Here is a 20,314-nt window from a genome sequence, read left to right as displayed (position 1 = left end):
TAGGGAAGGGAAAGTGATTTGCCCTCTCCTGAGCAAGGCTGAGACATCAGCATTAACCTCACTACACGTGTGGGAAGGGCTTTGATGACTTGAGAATCACGTCATAAGCAATTCTTTCCGAGTGGTCCCGGGCCATCAACAATTTGTGCATTGCTAATGGAGCAGACAGTTCCATTTCTCATTTTTTCTGGGTGGACCCCCTCTGGTACACAGAGAGGTTGGTGAAATAGTCTTTGATGTAGGGAAGCTGACCATTTGTGATGGAGGAGGGGAATGGGATCTTGTTGCTTTTAGGTAAATAAACATTAGAGACCTTTTTATCAGTAACTGTTGTAATTCCAGAGCTAGACTCTGGCCCATCCAAAGGCACAGATGACTGGGCCTTTACATATATATTCGTAACTCCATTGGAAGATAATATTTTGCATTTTAAACTAAACATTTCTTTGCATAGATATTGACAGTCTCTAAAACCCTGAAATAAAAGTGTGTTACATTTCTTGGAGTTCCTCATTCATAGAATGGACTTTGATCCTTTGAGTCACTATAAAGTTGGCTAAGGTAGATAACCCCATTTTACAGATGAGAACAATAAGGCTCAGAAAGAATATTCTCTGTCTAAGATGCTGCAGCTGGTGAGCAGCAGCATCAATACCAGGACCACCGCCATCACCTGCCTCCCCAAAGTCCGAGGTTGAACAGGATCTGTGGGGCCCAGAATTAAATATTCCTGAAACAGAATTTAAAAATATTCTTCTTTGTAAGTTTTATAAAACGTGACTGAATGAACACATTTCTAGGGCCCCCTCTCAGGACCATGAGTGGGACCTATGCAAGTGAGGGCCCTGAAGTGTAAGCTTTACAGCTTCATAGTAAATCACTTCTGCTTCCTTAAAGGAGCATGCTAGCAAGAGACCTGCTCTATGCACAGAGCACGCACATGCTCAATAACTAGTAGTCATTGTGATTAGTCTTTTTGCCCTTATGTCATCTTGACAGGGACCTAGAGATAAATGTTTCAAGGTGTGAGCAGTGGGTGATCTGAATATATCATGCAGGAGCTCACTGTTGTCTTCAAAACACTGCCATCCTCCTCCCTTCTCTGGGGCTGTCATCCTTTCCCAGAGCCTGCTCTGTTTGGACAATTTCCCAGGCCCCATGACTTGCTTTACACAATTGAACACAGCCGTTCTTCTCACACCTCATAGCCTGATTCAACCAAGGGCCTACCCACCCCAGCCCTCGCTTCATTCTTTGCTATCTTCTTTCATTTTTAGAAATTTGCATTGTTTTATCATCTCATTCCCAGAACTCACAACTCCTTTTTCTTCTGGCTGTCTTTTCACAGCACTCAACAATGACTTTGTCATTTTTGGAGCCCTGTGGAAGCCTTGTAAGTGTCCATCTGCTTTTTCCATGCAGAGTCCAGGCCTCGTTCCTCATTTGAAGCTCACATGGTAAAACCTGGGCTCTGCTGGAGTCAGCTGAGTGCAGAGGGCCAGGGGTCAATGAGGTACCAGGACACTCGAGGTCTAAGCTTGGTCTGCTCCTGTCTTCTTACTTGATTTTGTAATGATAAGCTTCCCTGTTTGTATCCTGGAGACAATAGACTCACAGTGCATTAGGTTAGGAAGAAACTTTAAACAGTGGCCTCCATTTAGACTACATAAAAAAAAGGTGCACTTTTAAAAATGCAGATTCCCAGACTCAGCCACAGACCTTGTGAATTATAGGAAAGAACATACAGTCACCAGGATGCCTCCTAAATCATCAATGGCCAAAAAATAGATGTCAGTTCCAATATTCCACAGGTAAGTCAGGATTTCGGGGACTATTTCCACTCTTCCCTTTTGTGCAGAGGGAATCTTCCCTTTTGTGCAGAGGGAAATTATCAGCACTTTGAGAAAGAAGAGAGGGTTTCAAATCCCCTTTTCATCTAAATCTCAGATAATGATCCAGCTGCATTTGAACTTCAATCTGTCGGCCATGTGCAGCTCTAATAGGCACCTTTGGGGCCCCACTGGCCAAGGAACCTAAAAAGCTGCCTCTTTGCTGAGCTTCCATTGGTGTTGGCAGTCAGGTTCCCAGGGACAGCAAGCCTCCCAGTAGCAGAGCTGGTCTTTGAAATGCCATGGGCAGTGTCCTTGCATAGATTGGGGCACAAGAGAGGGAGGGATCTGTGTGGCGCCTACTCTGAAATGCCAGGGCAGAGCCTGTGAAAGATCCAGTGGGGTATCAGATTCCCAAGGCCCCAGCTGGCAGGATGCAGTAGGAAAATCAGATTCCTGTGAGTCCTTAGAGGTCACAGGAGGGCACGTGACTGCTTCTGGTGGGAGGCTGGTGGCTCAGGACAGAGACAGGAAGGGAATGAATAAGAAAAGGGGAAGGACAATGTGACCAGAATAAATTTACTCTAGTTATTATTTTTCCAGTTTGGCAATCCTAGATGATGTGTGTCTTTGTGAGAACTACACAGAAAAGTGGTCTTTAATTTCAGCAACCATAATCATACACCAAGTGACAACACACACCCGCACATACACACACATCCCTTGTGTAAATGACTCAGCCATCAGTTCACAAGTATTACCAAAGATAGCAGTAGCACAGCTAAGAATTGCATGTGTACATAAATTTATACACGCTCATACTCACTCACGTGCTTGCAGCACACTGACTTAGCAGAACTTCACATTCTAACCATTTTTAACCTTTTGTTAGAGCAAGAACTCTAGTTCATTCATATTTACACTTCCGTAAGCACAGTACCTGGCATCCCATAATAAATATTTGTAAGATAAATTAATAGATGTGGCAGAACTGTTGAGTATACTACTTCTTAGTATTAAAAAGTGGATATGGTATATACGCATCAAGCATCACATACATGATGGATTGTAGCAAGATAGAAAGGTTCGATATATTTTAAATGGAAAACACTAGGCATCTACGTTTGACAGTTTTTAGCTAACGGCAAGTGAACTTAGTAAAATCCGTGCAATGCATTAACTCCAGGACAGATACATAAAAGATAAAAAAAATTGGAAGTCATCCATGTTAAATAGAATAACAATAATCACATTGTATTATTATTGGTTGCATAAAAAGCTGTCTTTTCTACCAAACAATGAGTTGCTTGAAGGTAGTGAACCTGCATTCCTTATGCCTGCAGCTTTGGTGCCTAGCACTGTGTCAGACCGTAAAGAATCGTTATGTACTTACTTGTTGAAGTGCACAGAAATGTAAATATTGACACAAACCTATTTGAAGTGCATGCTTACTACTACATCACATATGTACCTTTTCCAATTGACCTTGCAAATGAAATGCTTTGCAATTGAAGGGGAATAGAATCTGTACAGAGGTTTTTCCAGTGTTTATTTTTACAGTGAACATCTACTAGGCCCCAAGGCTAAGGCTATTGACCTGTAACACGCATACAGATATGGCAAAGCAACTGGTCACTTGGTCAGTGAGCTGAAAGGCTAGAAACATTTAGTCCTCAATGGGACACTGCCATCTGGTGTATACCCCAGGTTAGACAACCAATAGCCAGATATAGCCAGGGTCAGGAAAGGTGGGGAGGCGGAGCTAGCTCTTGAGTGCGGGCATACTTCTATGTCTCCAGTGATGATCCGTAGAGAAGAATGACTGCCTACTTGGTTGGCATCTTGGAACTAAAAGTGTGTATTAATTATTCATAGATATGACAGAGACAATGCAATTCGGGAAGGAAAAAAATCCTTAGTGTCTGGTATGGGTTGAGGGTTTCACACTGGTTATCTCATTTAATCTTCAGAGTCACCCAGTAACATGTTTGTATCACAGGTGGGAAAATGGAGAACCAGAGAAGTTAAGTAACATGCCTGAAGTCACACAGGTACTGAGTGGCAGAGATAATAATAATCAAACCACTGCTTTTTTTCTTCCCTGTAACTTGCTAACTGTATGATTTTTTTTGTTTCAATAAATAGCCTCTTAAGAAGATTGTCTTCTCCTTATCCAAGTGTGGTTTTAAGTAGAGCTAAACGGTTATTATGATCAGTAGTTTACTGCAATAGAGAGGTATACCCAGAGTTTCTGATTTCTAATAGTTTACAGTCTTGGTGGAAAAAGAATCACATATTAAAGTGAGTTAACACTTTAAAACTAGTGCAACATCAAGGCTGAAAATATTATTATACAAATAATACGAAGTGAATATTTACCATTGATCTGTTAAGAAATGGAAACATTCTAGTGTCCTGCTGAGCCATAATGGAACCTGAGGCAAAGGAAATATCAGTGATACTAACCCTGTCTTGATTTAAAATTTTGGTATTTTGTTCATTATGCATTTTTGCATTAATTTAGATTTTAAATATCATCTCAAAGTGTTATTTATCTTGATTACTGAGCTTTTTGGAGCCCCCTTAAATTTGTTGCTTAGAAAGTGCGTCTCACTAGTCCTGGTCCTGAAGAATTCATCATTGAAAGGATAGCATCCATCTAGAAAAATCCCATTTGGGCACAATGACTGTCAAAGAGATTTTGGCTTGCTTACTAGTAGCATAATTTACTCTATTTTCTCATATGACAAAATATTCATGCTGTCATAACACATCAATTAATAAGACATTGATAGAAAACAATGTAATTATTATAAATCCCATAGACATTGGGTTTATAAATGTGTCCTATATGAATAACAGCTGCTTTAGATATATTCAAAGTTAATCAGAAAATTAGATTAGCTATTACATGTAACATCTCAATTTCAAAGCACAATACATATGTGTTAGGGCTGTTAATCACAGAATTATGAATACTTGTTATGATGCGACCTCAAGAGATTTTTTTTGTGTGTACAGTGTTAGTGCAGAATTCTTTTGCATTTGATTTTCAAATTAAACCATAAATATCACAAGGGAAATAATGTTTTCTACCAACATGCTGCAAATTTAGAACAACTAAATTATTAGCCTGTAAGTTTTCACTAACAGTTTGATAGTGATAGAAAGGTTCCCTCATGTAGGACAAAGTCCTCTCTAACGGGAAATGTTTGGGGTCCCTTTCATGCAACAGTAAGTCAAGAACATCCTTAAGTCATGTTTCATCTCAAATAGGACCATACAGAATCTCAGAAACACATTTAAAATGTTTCAAAACAATAAAATATCCCCAGAAAAATTCCCTACTGATGTTCTGAGATTTTGCCCGGAGGGCACGAATCATAAAATGGAAGAGACACCATCAAGCTTTTGTTTGTTAAGGTTTCATCCTACTCAGCTCAAGTTATATTAATTGTAGTTCAACCCATAGCAAGCAGAAAGTAAGAAGGTTGTGTCACGGTAAGTAATTCACTCCCAGTCCCTAATGCAATGTCTCAATCTAGATCATTCTTGTGAGAAGATTTAGTTGAAACTTCCATCCTGCACCTCCTGGTAAGAATATCATTTAATGTTTCACTAGCTAAGCAGAGCATTCGGAAGACTTAATGAAGAAAACTCTCAGAAGAACTCAAAGAAGACTTGAGGGAGGGCCCTGTTTTCATATTAATCTTGAGCTAAGTCTGAGTCTGGGTAAAGTTGTACAAATTCCTTTGTAATTTATCTGACAGGAAAGATTTCAGTCAGACAATGTACTTACAACCGATAAACCAGCTTCTCCCCAGCCATAAAGCACGCTAATTGGAAAGTTGTGTGCAGAATTCCTGCCAAAAAGCAGGGAATCTTCTCAAATATTAATGATGCCCTCCTGCCAAACTTTTGAATGTTGTTGTGAATCTGGTGGCTTACAATTTTATGTCACTTCATCATATCTTTGACCTTGCTTTCGGTGCACCCTGAAAAGTGTCACTGTGCTGTGGTGGGCTATAAGACATGACATACAAGTTTGTACATGTGAAGGGGGCTGGTGTCTATGCAAGTGGACTCATCCCATAATGGTAACATGAAAGACAAGATGCAGACAGATATTGATGAACGAGTTTAGGGGTAAAATGAAACTCAACAAGAAATTTAAATATTTCTAAACTCAATGAATGTGGCTGCCTTTGGTAGAAAATGTAGAAGAGAATGGGAATGATGGTATTGGGTAATAATTTTAAAATTATAACAGCAGATTATGAGGTAAAAAAAGAAGTAAATCTCCCAACTTTGTTGAAAAGTTTTTTCAAGGGAAGAACAGCATTGGCTGTAAGATATAGCTGACTTTGATCATATAAGCAGTGTGCCGGGAGGCTGAAGTACTCCTAACTTAGTTTTAAGCAGCTTGACAGAATTAATACTATTTCTCCTGCCTAATTTAGTCTACAGAAGTGGTCTCCACCTCCAGTCTCTATCAGAAGTTGATTTGGAGACTGGCAGGCACATACCCTTGGCAACTGAGACCATCAGCAACAAGAAAAGAGCCTTCAACTTTCCCCTCTACCCAGTAAGGGGTCAGAACCTCGCCACATCATTTTGGGAAGATTGCCAACTTTTGGTTTTAGACAACCCATCTAAATGCCTTATCAGAACTATCTGTTACTTCACAGCTTAGGGCCTCTCTAGTCAGCCAACGTGGTCAGACACTTGAGGAGCACGGGTTGTTATGCCAAAGTCATTTCTGGCCTTTGTTCTCAGATACTTGTGAGAGTGATCACCAGCTCACTTACAACTTTAAATAGTTGTAAACAGGGTTTCCACATATGGGAACTTGAAGTTCTTGTGAAGGCATTCCGGAGAAGAAATTTCCACATGGAATAATGGTATAAGAAAAGGTATAATAAATTATCACCTTGATATAGCATTTTATAGTTTAATACAATGGTGAAGAGGACAGGCATTGGAGTTAGACTAAATTAGGTTCTTGAGTTATGTTAACACCTATGAAAATCAATTGCTAAAATTCAGTTTTCATAATTTCTCAAGGGCTCCATCACTTACTGGCTGTGTGGCCATGGGGCAAATGTTCTAATCTCTCCAGTGATATTGGAGGATAATAATAATGCCTATGAAATAGGGTTCATTTCGTGATTTAAAAAAGGTGCTATGTGCAATATAAGATGTGTACATCTAATTTTTTATTATTGCTCCTTGCAAGGAAATAATCAATGACAGATTATAACTTTATTTTATATATTAGGAAGACCTTCACATCAACTCTCTACAGTCAGGGATGGAGTTTTATGAGGATGGCTTAGGCAAACGTGTTAAGTTAGCTGGGCTATTTAAGATACCCTGAGATTTAAAAAACAACAACAACAAAAACAAAAACCATGTAAACAAAAATAAAAAACAACCAAAAACAAAAACATGTGAACGATTCATAATGTCCATTTGTAAGAAACACTTTATGTCCCAGCTATCAAAGCATAGATAATATATTAGTCACCTAACCAAGGTGTGAAACAAGCTTGAGAGTACGGTTAAGTTTTCCTTATGCCACTCATAGTATAGTGTTGTAGTGAAGTGCGGAATGATAGTGTCAGGTAAATCTAATTTGCACCCTGGTTTGACTCTTCACTGGCTGGATGACCTTGGGAAAAAAAATTAACTTTTATAATCCCCATCTAAAAAATGAGAATATATGTTTCTCACTTCACAGAGTTGAGAAAAGTTTGAGACAATCCTTATAAAATGCTCAACACTGAGCCTGCCATATAGTAGAAGTACAATAAGTATTAACTGCCATTATTATATTCAGAATAAAAGAGGAGAGGAAGCAAATCAAATCATTATTTAGTACCAACTTTGTGTAGGACACTCTGTGAGGATCCTTTTCTTTTTTTTGAATACATATGCTGCCTAAGTGAGCACTTCTGCCAAGACTTTTATGTGTATGATCCTTTTTATCTTCCCACCTTCTCTGCAAAATGGGCAGGATCGCATCTTTACCAAATGGGCAATCTGAGGCTCAAGTAAGTTATAGAATAGAGTAGGTAAGACCTCGATTTTTCATGTGTTGCTTTTAAAAAACATAGTGAGTGCCTACTGTTTTCCAGGCACTGTTCTAAGTACTGTGGAAACCCCCATTGCCTGTGTTCACAGAGATGACTCTGAAACAAGCAAATAGGGAGTTGAATTTGGATCGGTAATGAGGAGCTAAAGGAAGTGGGACACAGATCATGGGAACCTGGTAGACCACTGCGAATATCTTGTCTTTGACCCTCAAGTACAGGGTCTTTGTACTTGCTTTAATGGTCTGTTAGTCTTTTCTACATCTTTTTTTAAAGTATCATTTTATTGGCTTTAACATTAAAATCCTATCTCAGGGCCTATAACCCAGAATCCTCAAGAGGGCCACAGCAGGCAGCAACAGTGTACGAAAGAAGCCCTGGTGTGTGTTCCTGGACAGGCAACAGTGGGTTTCCACCCTGACAGTTGTCTCAAGACACCTCACAGTCTCCTCTGCCACCTAGGTGTCCAGTGATGTGGACAGTGGCCAGGATCACCTGGAGGTAAGGTAGAGGTCGAATAGACTTCACCTTGATTCTCTAACATGATTTCCCTTTTCATGAGTGTCTTTTATTGACTGTCAATATTGTTTCTGCAAACTTAGACCCCTCTGTGCCTGGTGCACCTAGGTGCCTCATGGTGTCATTGCCTTCACCAAACCTAGGATTAGCATCTCCTGTGGACATTCAGAGTGAAAAATAAAGCATGTTCAACAAAGAAACAGGGAATGCTTGGATAAATGAGTGTTTAAATAAATGCATCCTCCTTATTATGAATCAAAACTTACCTGCCCTGTGCAATTTCCTTTAGTGGACAGACTATTCAGATGCGCCAGTTTACTCAACAGTGTCTATAAGAAACAGTGTCCCAAAGACACAACTCTTAATATACTGACTTTATATGTGATACATATTCTTAGAGGCATTCTAAAGCAAAATGCTAAAACCCAGAAGGATGATGATATTCAGGGTGGAAATTATAGGCATCATGGAAGGCTGACCAAAGAAATGGATTTTTCTGAAATAAGACATAAATATATCTTTAAGTCAGTTTTGGAATTTGACCATAAAATTCCTCTTAATAGGTGCTTTCAAAATGTTCTTTTACTAAGACAAGAGTATCTCCCGTATTCCCTAAGTCTCTAAAGTGAGACTATCTTGAACATGAAATTGATATCTTGTCATTTGGTCCATCTTAGTTTCCAATTCAGAGCACTCCAGAGTAATCATATTAAACATTAATGAAAAGGACAATCAAGTTGGCACACAAAGTGAGGGTTTTGGGGATACATACAGACACATCCATGTTCTCGAGGCTTCCTCTCCACAAGGGAAGAAAAGGCTACTTGAAGGATTGTCTGCTTATCTGTGGCAAGGTAGTGCTGTTCACTGGGCTTTATAAATTAAACATAAGTGCAATAACAGAGCCTAAAATATGTGTGTATATTCCACACACACACACACACCATGTGCACACTGCAGACTCTGTTCACAGCCATGAAAATAATTAATTTGTTAATGTGAGTAAATGACTTTCACTACACCCTCTTAGTGCCTTGTTTCCTCAAGCATCTGAACATCCCATCCCCTTTGGAAAACACCTGGCATTAATCCAACACCTCTCATTAAGCATGGCGAATGTTCCTTTCAACACAGGAAAACTAAAGCTAGTATCATCTGTGCATGCCAATGGGTAGTCCTCCTTGCTGAAGAGGTTTTCCCTGCTGCATATGGAAGGTGCTTAACTTGTGTCCAGTTGCCAAGAGATGATGATCATGCACTGTATATAAAAGCATAAGTAATTTTATGGAGCGTGAAACTCACTGTGGGTCTCTGGAGATATTAACTGAACTCTTCCATCTTCTAGACTTGACATTTCCATGAACTAAGGGACAATGTAGCTTCCTTCTCCAGCATAAGCATTGAGTCCTCCATCTGCTGTGCCTGCAGAAAAAAAGTATAATCTATGAAATTGTCACGGGATCCTTGGGGTGTTGCTTTGCCAGACAGAAAACTCTGTGGCCGCTGGCACCTTCTGCCTGAGTACTGCTTGTGCCTGCTGGGTTCATCCCACCCACCACACAGCCTGGCAGGCTGCAATCGGCTCACACTACTGGCCTGGATCCCTCATCTGCCATGGGCAAGCCAGGCATGGAGCAGCAATGGGTGTGTAGGCAAGCGAGTGCAGGGTCTGGCCACTGTACACAGCCAGGCATGCCAGTTGTTGCAGCGGGGCGGGCAGCTACAGGTGCTGGTACAGGTGCCGGTACAGGTGCCAGCTCTGTGCAAGGCTACTGCTGAACCAGATGTACGACACATAGCTTCTGCTCCAGGCACCTGTGTCTGCACAAGGGGAATGCAGTGATGCCCAGAAGCTTGGAGAAGCCAGGAACTGCACAGCCCCAATGAGGGTGTCACAGCCCTGGCTCTGGGAACCTCTAGGTCTAGGCTCCCCAAAGGGCCACAGCTCTTCTCTCCTCGTCACCCACGACATGGCAAGCAGGGGTGCATGTTCAGCCCTGTTTGTGTCACAGTTCTTTCAGTCCCACCATTCAGCAGGTCCCAAGTTCTTGTCCTTCGTCCTAGAATAATGAAGTATGTGGACAACTGGAGGGTGAGCAAGGTAGAGAGGAGCTTCATTAAGTGACAGAACAGCTCTCAGGAGACCTGCAGTGGGTTTTCCACAGGCAGGTCATCCCCACAAGCATCCAGCTCTCAGTGAAGAGGAGACCTGATGTGGGTAGCTCCTTCCTGGAACTGGTAGTGCTGATGTGTGTTGGAGTCTGGCTGAGTCCAGGGGTTTTTTGGGCTCAAAAGAGAGGAAGTATGTGCTGATTGGTCCATGGGCAGCCATGGGTGTGCCCAGAAAAATCATCATAAGTTCTCACTTCGATCTGGGGACTCCACCTGGAACTGACAGCCCAACCCCCATGCTTCAGGCCTTCCCTGACTTGAATGCTGGGCTTCACCAGGGACCTGCCCCTTTCTGCCCGGGAGGCTGTCTGCCTCTTGCCACCATCTACACATGTAATCCACTGCACCCAGGCTGTTTATGCTAAGGGGCACCTGCAGGCCTGCACTGAACTGCCCTCAGCACCCCCTCAACCTTCCCATGCTCCTCAGTGCCCAAAGTCTGGGGGAAGCCAAGGTGGCAGGGAGCTGGTGTGTTAGTGCCTCCTTGAGCATGCACATACCTGGCCGGGTGGCAATAGCTCCCAAGTTTGGCCTCATCTTTGCTCCAAAATTCAATCAGGTGCTGGGAGCAGTGAGAGGCCGGGCAGTGGGAGTAGGCCCTTCTGAGCCTGTGGGGGCAGTGGGGTAAGTGCTTCCTGGGGCCCTGAGAGCACAGGGATGCCCCCATCTGCAGCTGTGGCTGGGTGGCTGCAGCTGCACTCAGGGGAGGTGCTTTTTCCAGGCCCACCCATGGCTGCCCATGGACCAATCAGCATGCACTTCCTCCCTTCTAGGCCATAAAAACCTCCCACCCAGCCAGACTCAGACAGACTAGGGACTACCAGCTGCATCTTGGAAGGGGGCAGGAATCCCACCTCTTCCCACCTCCTGCTGGCTCTGTGAAGCACTGAGCCCCAGCAGTACTTCTGCCACCGCAGCCAAGGTCTTCATAGTGGCCACTGTAGATGGGCCACCTCTGCCATCAAAATTTTCTCTTAAAGGTCGCTGAGCAATAAACAATAGCATAACAGAGAGTGAATGTGATTTCCACAACTCTCTCTGTAGATAGAAACTTAAAGTTCTTATAAAGGCATTCTTTCATAGAGTACAGATATAGATACGCAACAGATGTGGAATACCTCTGTCTATATATATATATATAGATATTTATACCTATAGTTTAGATAGATATAAATATAGACACATACATACATACATATGTATACCTCATTTTTAACTTAAATCTTAGACATTTAAAACAGTTTTTATGCAATGTGAAATTTATCTTTCCAAGGATCTTAGAAGTACTGCCAATGATCTGGGCATTAGCAGAAATTCTGGTGTGCATCTTGAATAGGCCCATTACCCCAGCTGAGCCTCAGTTTTTATATCAGAAAAAAATAGGAACAACTACTTTCACCCTGTCTTCCAAATCAGATTATGGGATAAAACCAATAATGTGAACATACTTGGAAACATGAAGCACATTTCAGATCCTAGACAGAGGTTGGAGGATTAGAAATTTAAGAACGTAAATGTCTATGGCATATTTGCATAAGCTTCAATTTAGTAGTACCTTTAAAGGGAAATGTGTTCATCTCTACTCATAATTCTTAAAATTACTTTAAATTCTGCAGCTTGGTATTTGGTGCATTATACATGAGGTAGAACTAGTTTCACAGCTGGACTTTATAGCATGGGAGTACTTAGAATATTTTTGTGGATAATGTAGTCCTCTTGAAGGTTTTTTCTAAATTTTGAAAAAAAAAAAAAAAAAAAAAAAAGATGTTCAAAGCATGATTTTCTATTCCCAACAAGTCCTAAGATGGTTTAGGACATATTTCAAGAAATGTCAAATTTCTTATATTCTTTTTTCACATTCACAATGAAACCTTCACAGATTAAAACGCCAGTTCACACTTAAGCTAAATTGAGAAATCCAGAGTACAATTTTGAGGAATGATGAAAGAAGACAACCTAGTTCCTCCTTCAGAAGAAGGTGCTGAAACATTTGGAAAAGTTGGAAATATTTATTTAAGTGGACCTTGGTTCGGCAATAACAACACACAATTCACAACCCAGTCATAGTGAGGAGGTTAGCTCCAGGGTAATAACGCTGCCACGTTTCATGGGAAAAGGACTTTGCCTCCCATGCAGTTCTCTGAAAGATCTGTTGGTAGGAGATATCATTCCTAGTTTTTAAATAAGGAAATCAAGACTCAAGCAATTATGTGATTATCATGCTATATATTAATATTAATCTATATCCATCCTTTCTCCAGAAATAATTTAAGATAAAAAACATACACATATCCATGTCCCCATCACTTTACAATTGAAATATAAGAGTTACTTGCTAGTCAGTGCTTCTGCCTTTTTTTTTTCCACTCTCAGGGTCAGCCAACTCTTTCTTAAACTGCCAGATAGTAAATTATTTCAGGTTTGCAGGAAATACCATCTCTATTGTAACTGCTCAATTCTGCCACTGTTGCATGAAAGCAGCTGTAGATAATACATAAGCAAATGGACATGTCTATTATCCAGCAAAATTTCTCTTACAAAAACAGTCAGCAAGTTAGATTTGGACTGTAGTTTACTGACTCTTGATTTAAAGAATCTTGTAAATGTCATGAATTCTTTCCTTTCAATTCAAAGTTCACTTCAAATTTGCTCTGAGCAAACTTAATCAATAATCAGCCCAATATGCCAGGAAACCCCACAGCCTCACATCATTTATAAACATGTTGTGTGATGGTGTGTGTGTATTATGTGGCTTATAATGGGCTTTACAAAATATTTTAGAATTTATTCTCTTTCTCTTTTTAGGTTGTATCCTCTTGAAAGACAAAGGGCCTGTCCTCTCATTCGTATTGGTATTGCTTATATAATCAATCCATTGTGCTGATTAATGTTTAATAAATGTGGTTGAATACTGAAAGGGTATAAAGGAGTTCAAATTTGTTGTAAATTTAAGTAACTGAATATAAAACTTGTGAAGAAATAACAACAGGATTTCATTCTCAGAAATAGGGAAAAAATGAAAATACCTGTGTGACCATTGACATTTCATTAAAACCCCTATATTTGGGCAGGGGGTTCACAAATGTTGTTTTGTTTTGGAAAGAATAGTTCTTTTCCTAATAATAATAGTCACTGTGCCTGTGCACCGCCTCCTTCAAGGAACACCATTCACACAGCATTCTATGTAAAACCCTGATGAGTGGACAACTGCTGGTCAATTTGCTGTTCTGTTCTAGGTTGTTTCTCAGTTGGGGGACTGTTTTTGGCCTTCATTAAATGCCAATACAATACACTATGCTGAATCCTATAAATAAAAATTGTACTTGTGCCAGTTTACCAATAGCTCTTGGTGTCTGTCAATTTGATTCAACTTCAACTTGAGTAACTTTATTGTCATGACAAAGTAAACATGAACTTAAGAGTTGCCAAAGCCAGTAAGTCAGCACTTGGGTCTGGAGATAGTCTCTGTGCTGTCTTTCTCACTATTTTAAATGAAGGATAGACCAACTGCCACATGGTAGGAAAAGCTGTTTGCCTTGTATAAAAACAACCGAACAAGACTGATGCTGTCTTTAAGGCCAGCATAGAGAAATGTCCTTATTTATTAGGCTTGCTTTCATGGGCCAATTAGCAAAGAATTTTGTTTCCAATGCCAACTATATGAGATAGAAGTAGGAATAACAGCTTTACTCTACACTTAAAAGTTATGAATATTCTTGTGGTTGGATATTCGTCATTCTATAGTCCAGAGGTTGGGAAATTGTTTTCTTAAAGGACCAGGTAACAAATACAGTAGACTTGCAGGTCGTAACAGTTTGTATCACAACTAGTCACCTCTGCCTTCGTACTGATAAGCACCCATGGATGACACTTAAAGAATAGACAGAACCGTGTTCCAAAATATATTTACTTACAAAAAAAATGCAGATGACTAGCAAACTGAGTTTGTCAATGGTGGACGTAAACCTTTGTTCCATATGTTGGTCTAGGCACTTTACATTTATTTTATTTTATTTTATTTTATTATTTATTTATTTATTTTTGAGATGCAGCCTTGCTCTGTTGCCCAGGCTGGAGTGCAGTGGTGCGATCTCGGCTCACTGCAAGCTCCGCCTCCCGGGTTCACATCATTCTCCTGCCTCAGTCTCCCGAGTAGCTGGAACTACAGGCGCCTGCCACCACGCCTGGCTAATTTTTTGTATTTTTAGTAGAGACGGGGTTTCACCACGTTAGCCAGGATGGTCTCGATCTCCTGACCTCATGATTCACCCGCCTCAGCCTCCCAAAGTGCTGGGATTACAGGCATGAGCCACCGCGCCCAGACACATTTATTTGTTTTTACTGCCTGAATTACGTTGTAGACTCCCGTAGGACTTGACATTCACTTTGGTAACACGGATGGCACTTGCAATTACTTGGTTAATGTCTGGATGGTTTGTGCCTGTTATGTTAGTGTCTACCACAGTCTCTGGTGCAAAGTAAGTGCACCACAAGTATTTGTTACAAAATGAGTTACCTGGGATATACTAGTGATACAGGGCATATCACTCAAGATTAAAAGGGTGCCCTAAGATGTCAACCATACATAATGTATCTCTCTTTACTTTTCTCACTCAGAAACAAAACATCTTTAGAATAAATAGAATTGCATGATTTTCCTACTCTGTTTTGCACTCCCTCAGGAATTTAGCAATGAGTTGTGAAAAATATGTAGATAATAGCAGCTGATCTAAAGATAAATTTAAAAGGACCTACAGCTCAATACCAGTGGTCTGTACAACCATTTATTTTTTCATACCAAAGCTTAATTCAAATCTTTATTTGAAAGCTGAGCCATTGACAAATCTTATCGAGCCAATTTTCAAAACAGACATCTTACTACTTCCAACGTCCTCATCTTGATACATGGGCATTGGTCTATTCCCCCAGCTTTTCTCATTTGAATTACAGTATCTTAAATGGTCTCTCTGCTTCTTTTTTGCCCTCTTCCCTGGTCTTAAGTCTTTAAAATATAAGTTTAGTTTGTTACTTTTTCTTTAAAACACATAGTGCCTTCCTGTCTCACTCATAGTAGTCTTTTTAATAATGTGAAAAGGCCTATATTATATGATGTTCTCCTCCATTAGCTCTGTAACCCCATTCTCTACTTCTCTCCCCTTTCTCACTCTACTCCAGCCATATTCATCTTAGTGTTCTGCAAGAATACTGGGTATACTCCTGCCTTAGCATCTTTGCAAATTCTGTTCTCTCTGCCTGGCATGCTTGTCCAAAAGTTACCCATATGACTTGTCTTCTTAACTACTTCACATGTTGATTAAAATTTTGCATTTTTGTAAAGCTTTTTCCAAGCAGCCTATATATAATTGCAATCACTATTCCAGACTATTTCTTCCCACCTTTGTTGCTTTGATATTTTTCCATCACATGCATATTCATGACATACTAAATAAGCATTAGAATGTAAGGTTTATGAGGATAGAGAAATGTTATTCATTCCTATATCCTCAGTCCCTGGAACATTTCTTTATACATGGCAGACTTTAATCGTGTGTAAGGAATTGAATGAATATGTTAGTCATTATCACTGTTCACCGAATAGTTATTTCTCTCTTCTAGGCACACGGTAAGAGTTAAGCATGATCACATGACTTGCTTTCACCCAGGGAATATGAGCAGAAGTGGTATATGTCACTTCCTGGCAGAATCTCCAACATTCAGTGTATAGTTTATGCATTTCACCAAATTCCACTAGTAGACGTGTATATCAAGGGAAAGCATGTGTTGTCCCTGATCCTTGAATGACTACAGGGGGAAAACCTTTTCTGCCTGTTGGCATATAGTATGAGCAAGAAATAAGCTTTCTTTAGACACTGAGATTTTGGGTTATTTTGTTCTGGCAACATAACCTGACATAAACCTAACTGATACAGAATCATTTTTGATATTTTTTTATGTATAGATAAAGTAGGAAAGCCCTACCCTAGTTTCCTATAGATAAATTGGGCAAAAAGTGCATTCTGCACATAGAAGTTTGTGAGCATTGCAGACTCCAAAGGAATATCATTTTTGTGCCCTTAGATACTACCAAGAAGGATGATAGTAATGTTAGACAAAGTTGTGCACAAGTCTCTGATGTGTCAGGAGGCTTGTTCATGACTAAAATGAACATGCATGGAGATAATGGAGAGTGTATACAATTAGCATTAATATAAATCCTAAAAATAACTACTGTATAGTATGATTCAAATTTTAAAAGTGCCCATGTGGCATGTTATACCACAGAGCTTTATAAATAATTATTATCCCAATAAACTAGACTTCATCACAAGGGATTTTCACAGTATTTTTTGGTTCTCACATTCATTCACACTATGTATATTTATCACATACTTGCTATGTTTAAAGCAGTGGCACATCTATAATTTAAGTATTTAGACCTTTCTCCAGCTCTATAGAAGAATAAATTTCAATAAGAAAGCAAGTAGAGGAGATTGCCTTGTGCAGCATTTCATTTCTACATCCCGAAACTTTAGTCCATGAGAAGCTCTGCAAATTGCTGGGTCTTATGATCCTAAAACTCCTAACAGAAGGGCTGGCATATAGAAGGTGCTAGATCAGACCTGACGCAGTGGCTTACTCTTGTAATCCCAGCACTTTGGGAGGCCGAGGCGGGCAAGTCATGCGGTCCGGAGATCAAGACCAGCCTTGCTAACACAGTGAAACCCCTTCTCTACTAAAAATACAAAAAATTAGTGGGGCGTGGTGGCATGCGCCAGTAGTCCCAGATACTCGAGAGGCTGAGGCAGGAGAATGGTGTGAACCTGGGAGGTGGAGGTTGCAGTGAGCCAAGATCGTGCCACTGCTCCAGCCTGGGCAACAGAGTGAGACTCCAACTATTAAAACAACAACAACAACAACAAAAAAAACAGAAGGTGCTAGATCAATAATTCTTAATGACAATAATAACCCTGGGGCTTTCATGGTCCTGATGTACCACTCAATAGTATACTAGGTGCAGGATCATTTTTGTGCAAAGTTGATGTTGTGGACTGAATTTTACCTTCCCAAAACTCGTATGTTGAAATTCCAACCCCCTCGTATCTTAGCATTTGACTGTAGTTGGAGATAGGACCTCTGAAAAGGTAATTAAAATGAGGTCACTCAAGTGGGCCCTAATCCAATATGACTGGTATTCTTATAAGAGGAGATTAGGAAGGAGATAAACTGTTGTTGTTCAAAGAATCCAGTCTGTGGTGCCTCATTATGGCAGCCCTCGGACACTGGCACCGTTGAATTCAAGAAAATAACTTTTATTTTAGAGTCTAAGATCCACTAGAGTCCACAGAGGTTGGGATAGAATCAAATGGTGTCAAAGGGTACCATAAAAATATTCATTGGGCTCTAAGCACAATCTTGTTACTAACAAGATACACGTAATGAATGATGTATCCCTCTTTTTACTTAAAAATGTAATTTTTACGAATCTCAGTCTACATTAAGTGAGTCTTTCCATCCCATTCTGTTGTGGTGGAATAAGTTAATTTCAGCCCAGGGAGGGCTTCTGTATCCATCTCTAAGATTATATCCAGTTCTCAGAGACTTAAAAGGTATTTGATGAGGAGAAACTGTAGTATCACACATTAGGGAAGATCATTTCTAAATGTGCTTAGTTTCATCTGTCATGCAGATTGCTGCTATGCTGTACCTCCCTTTTGGCCTCAAGGTCTTTTGTGTCTGAATATTTTTAGCTAATTTGGGTCCATCTGGCATTCAGGAATCCCTCTGCTATTACTAGGTCATGCCGTTTCTTCAAAACTGTGTCTCTTCAGAACAGTGAGTCCCTTCAAGTCTTCTGCCACTCTTGAACCAAAAGATTCCTTCAGTTACTGATTTTGCCCACTGCTACTATATACTGCTACTACATACTTCTTGTTGAAACTGATAGTTTCGGCACAATATCCATTCTCTCCTTATTTTAGTTTAAATGAAAAAAAAAAAAAATTTTGTTTAAGGGTAGCAAGGTGCCTAATAAAAGACTACTTCTTTGTATCCTTTCAGCCAAATGTGGCAATGTGACTAAATCCTGGCCATTGAGATGCACACAGAAGTTATGAAGTGGGAATGTTGTAACAAGGCATGTTCTTTTGCCCTTCTGTTTTATCTCCTTCCTGCTTTTAAATAAGAATGAAATGGCTCACACAGCCATTTTAGAGCCTTAGAAACATGGAGATAACCTTGTTACCCGACGATTACAGAGTTACTGTAACTGGACTTTTTGAGCAAAAAATAAACTCATTTGTTTCAAGTCATGCTATTGCCTTGAAAAAGGTGGAAGGGAAGCCAGTCCCTTGGGATTAAGCTGGAAAGATTACAGCGTTCAATGAATGTTCCAGTTCTTTATTTTCTTGCAGAGAGGCTAAGAGCCAGAGCTTATCTCCTACTTGTCCTGCCCTACACCAAGGAGAGGGTCTGAGGCAGATGCCTATACTCTTGGTCAGACTGCTCACTTTGAGCCTGAGGATTTGACTGCTGAGCGTTTGCAAGTTTAAAAGTCACCTCCATCAACTCCCAGAGTGAGGTGATTTAGGAGCCAGTCCCTCAGGCGAAGGCTGTAAAAGTTGGGGCACTCGTTGCATACAGAAACTACCTCCAGGAAGAATCTACAGATCTGGATTCATCGGAACCAAGCCAGGCAAGAAGGTGTGACGAGTGCCCACTCTCCTTTCTTTTTGAACAAGCAGAAGTCTCACACTCTCCTAGCAGGGGGAGACTTCTGCTCTGGAGTTATCACTGGAACAAGCCAGGGAGGAAGGCAAAACAAATGTCCACTTTCCCTATCAGGAACAGAGAGGTCTCTGCCTCCTTCCAATGTGAGATTGCAGCAGCTTATTTCTTTTTTTGTTTTTTTGAGAAGGAGTCTCGCTCTGTCACCAGGCTGGAGTGCGGTGGGACGATCTCCACTCACTGCAACCTCCGTCTCCCAGGCTCAAGCAATTCTCCTGCCTCAGCCTCTTGAGTAGCTGGGACTACAGGTGCATACCACCATGCCCAGCTAATTTTTGTATTTTTAGTAGAGATGGGTTTTCACCATGTTGGCCAGGATAGTCTCAATCTCTTGACCTCATGATCCACCCGCCTCAGCCTCCCAAAGTGCTGGATTACAGGCGTGAGCCACCGTGCCTGGCCTGCAGCAGCTTATTTCTAGAGCAACCTGGGGAAGAGGGTGCAGTGATTGTGAGCCTCCATTATTTTGAGGTTTTGTTATAGACAGCTGAATTAAACACTAATTGATCTCTGTTATCTCAGGAGTGAGCTCTTAGCCTAACCACAGGGTGATTTCTACTCTGGGATCTTGTCCTTTCTTGGGAATGGGGCTCAAATCTACTCTTGTCTCATATTTGCTCTAAGCATACCTTGATATTCTTACTTTCTCTTTCTAGGGCGTAGCCCCTGACTGATTGAACAGTTATTGAACCTCCTCTCAAGGAACTACTGGCATCAAATTCCTTATTCGTCCTTCTCCGATTCGCCCTCTTCTCTACAGTGAATGTTATTATTTCTATTCAGCATGACATGATGCTTAAGAGAACAAGGGTCTGAAACCAGATTGCCCAAGGCTGAACGCTGGATCTACTTATGCGTGACCTTAGAAAATGTACTCAAGCTCTCTGTGCCTTAGTTTTCCCATTTGTAAAATAGAGT

At 40.6% G+C, this 20,314-nt stretch overlaps 1 long non-coding RNA gene across 2 annotated transcripts in view; it reads right to left on the bottom strand.

The window, feature by feature from the left end:
- LOC129464768 (uncharacterized) overlaps window positions 1-20,314 on the bottom strand; it is a 635,103-nt gene that overhangs the window by 258,664 nt on the left and 356,125 nt on the right. For both annotated transcript variants that reach the window (XR_010116208.1, XR_010116209.1), the window contains exon 4: window positions 9,743-9,862. This is a non-coding gene — a long non-coding RNA (uncharacterized lncRNA). The remainder of the gene's footprint in view (window positions 1-9,742; window positions 9,863-20,314) is intronic.

The sequence above is a fragment of the Symphalangus syndactylus genome, chromosome 16 (assembly GCF_028878055.3).
Source record: "Symphalangus syndactylus isolate Jambi chromosome 16, NHGRI_mSymSyn1-v2.1_pri, whole genome shotgun sequence".
In the NCBI taxonomy this organism is placed as follows: domain Eukaryota; kingdom Metazoa; phylum Chordata; class Mammalia; order Primates; family Hylobatidae; genus Symphalangus; species Symphalangus syndactylus.
The sequence above is the reverse complement of the archived record's forward strand: the minus strand, read 5'-3'. Positions and strand labels throughout refer to the sequence as shown.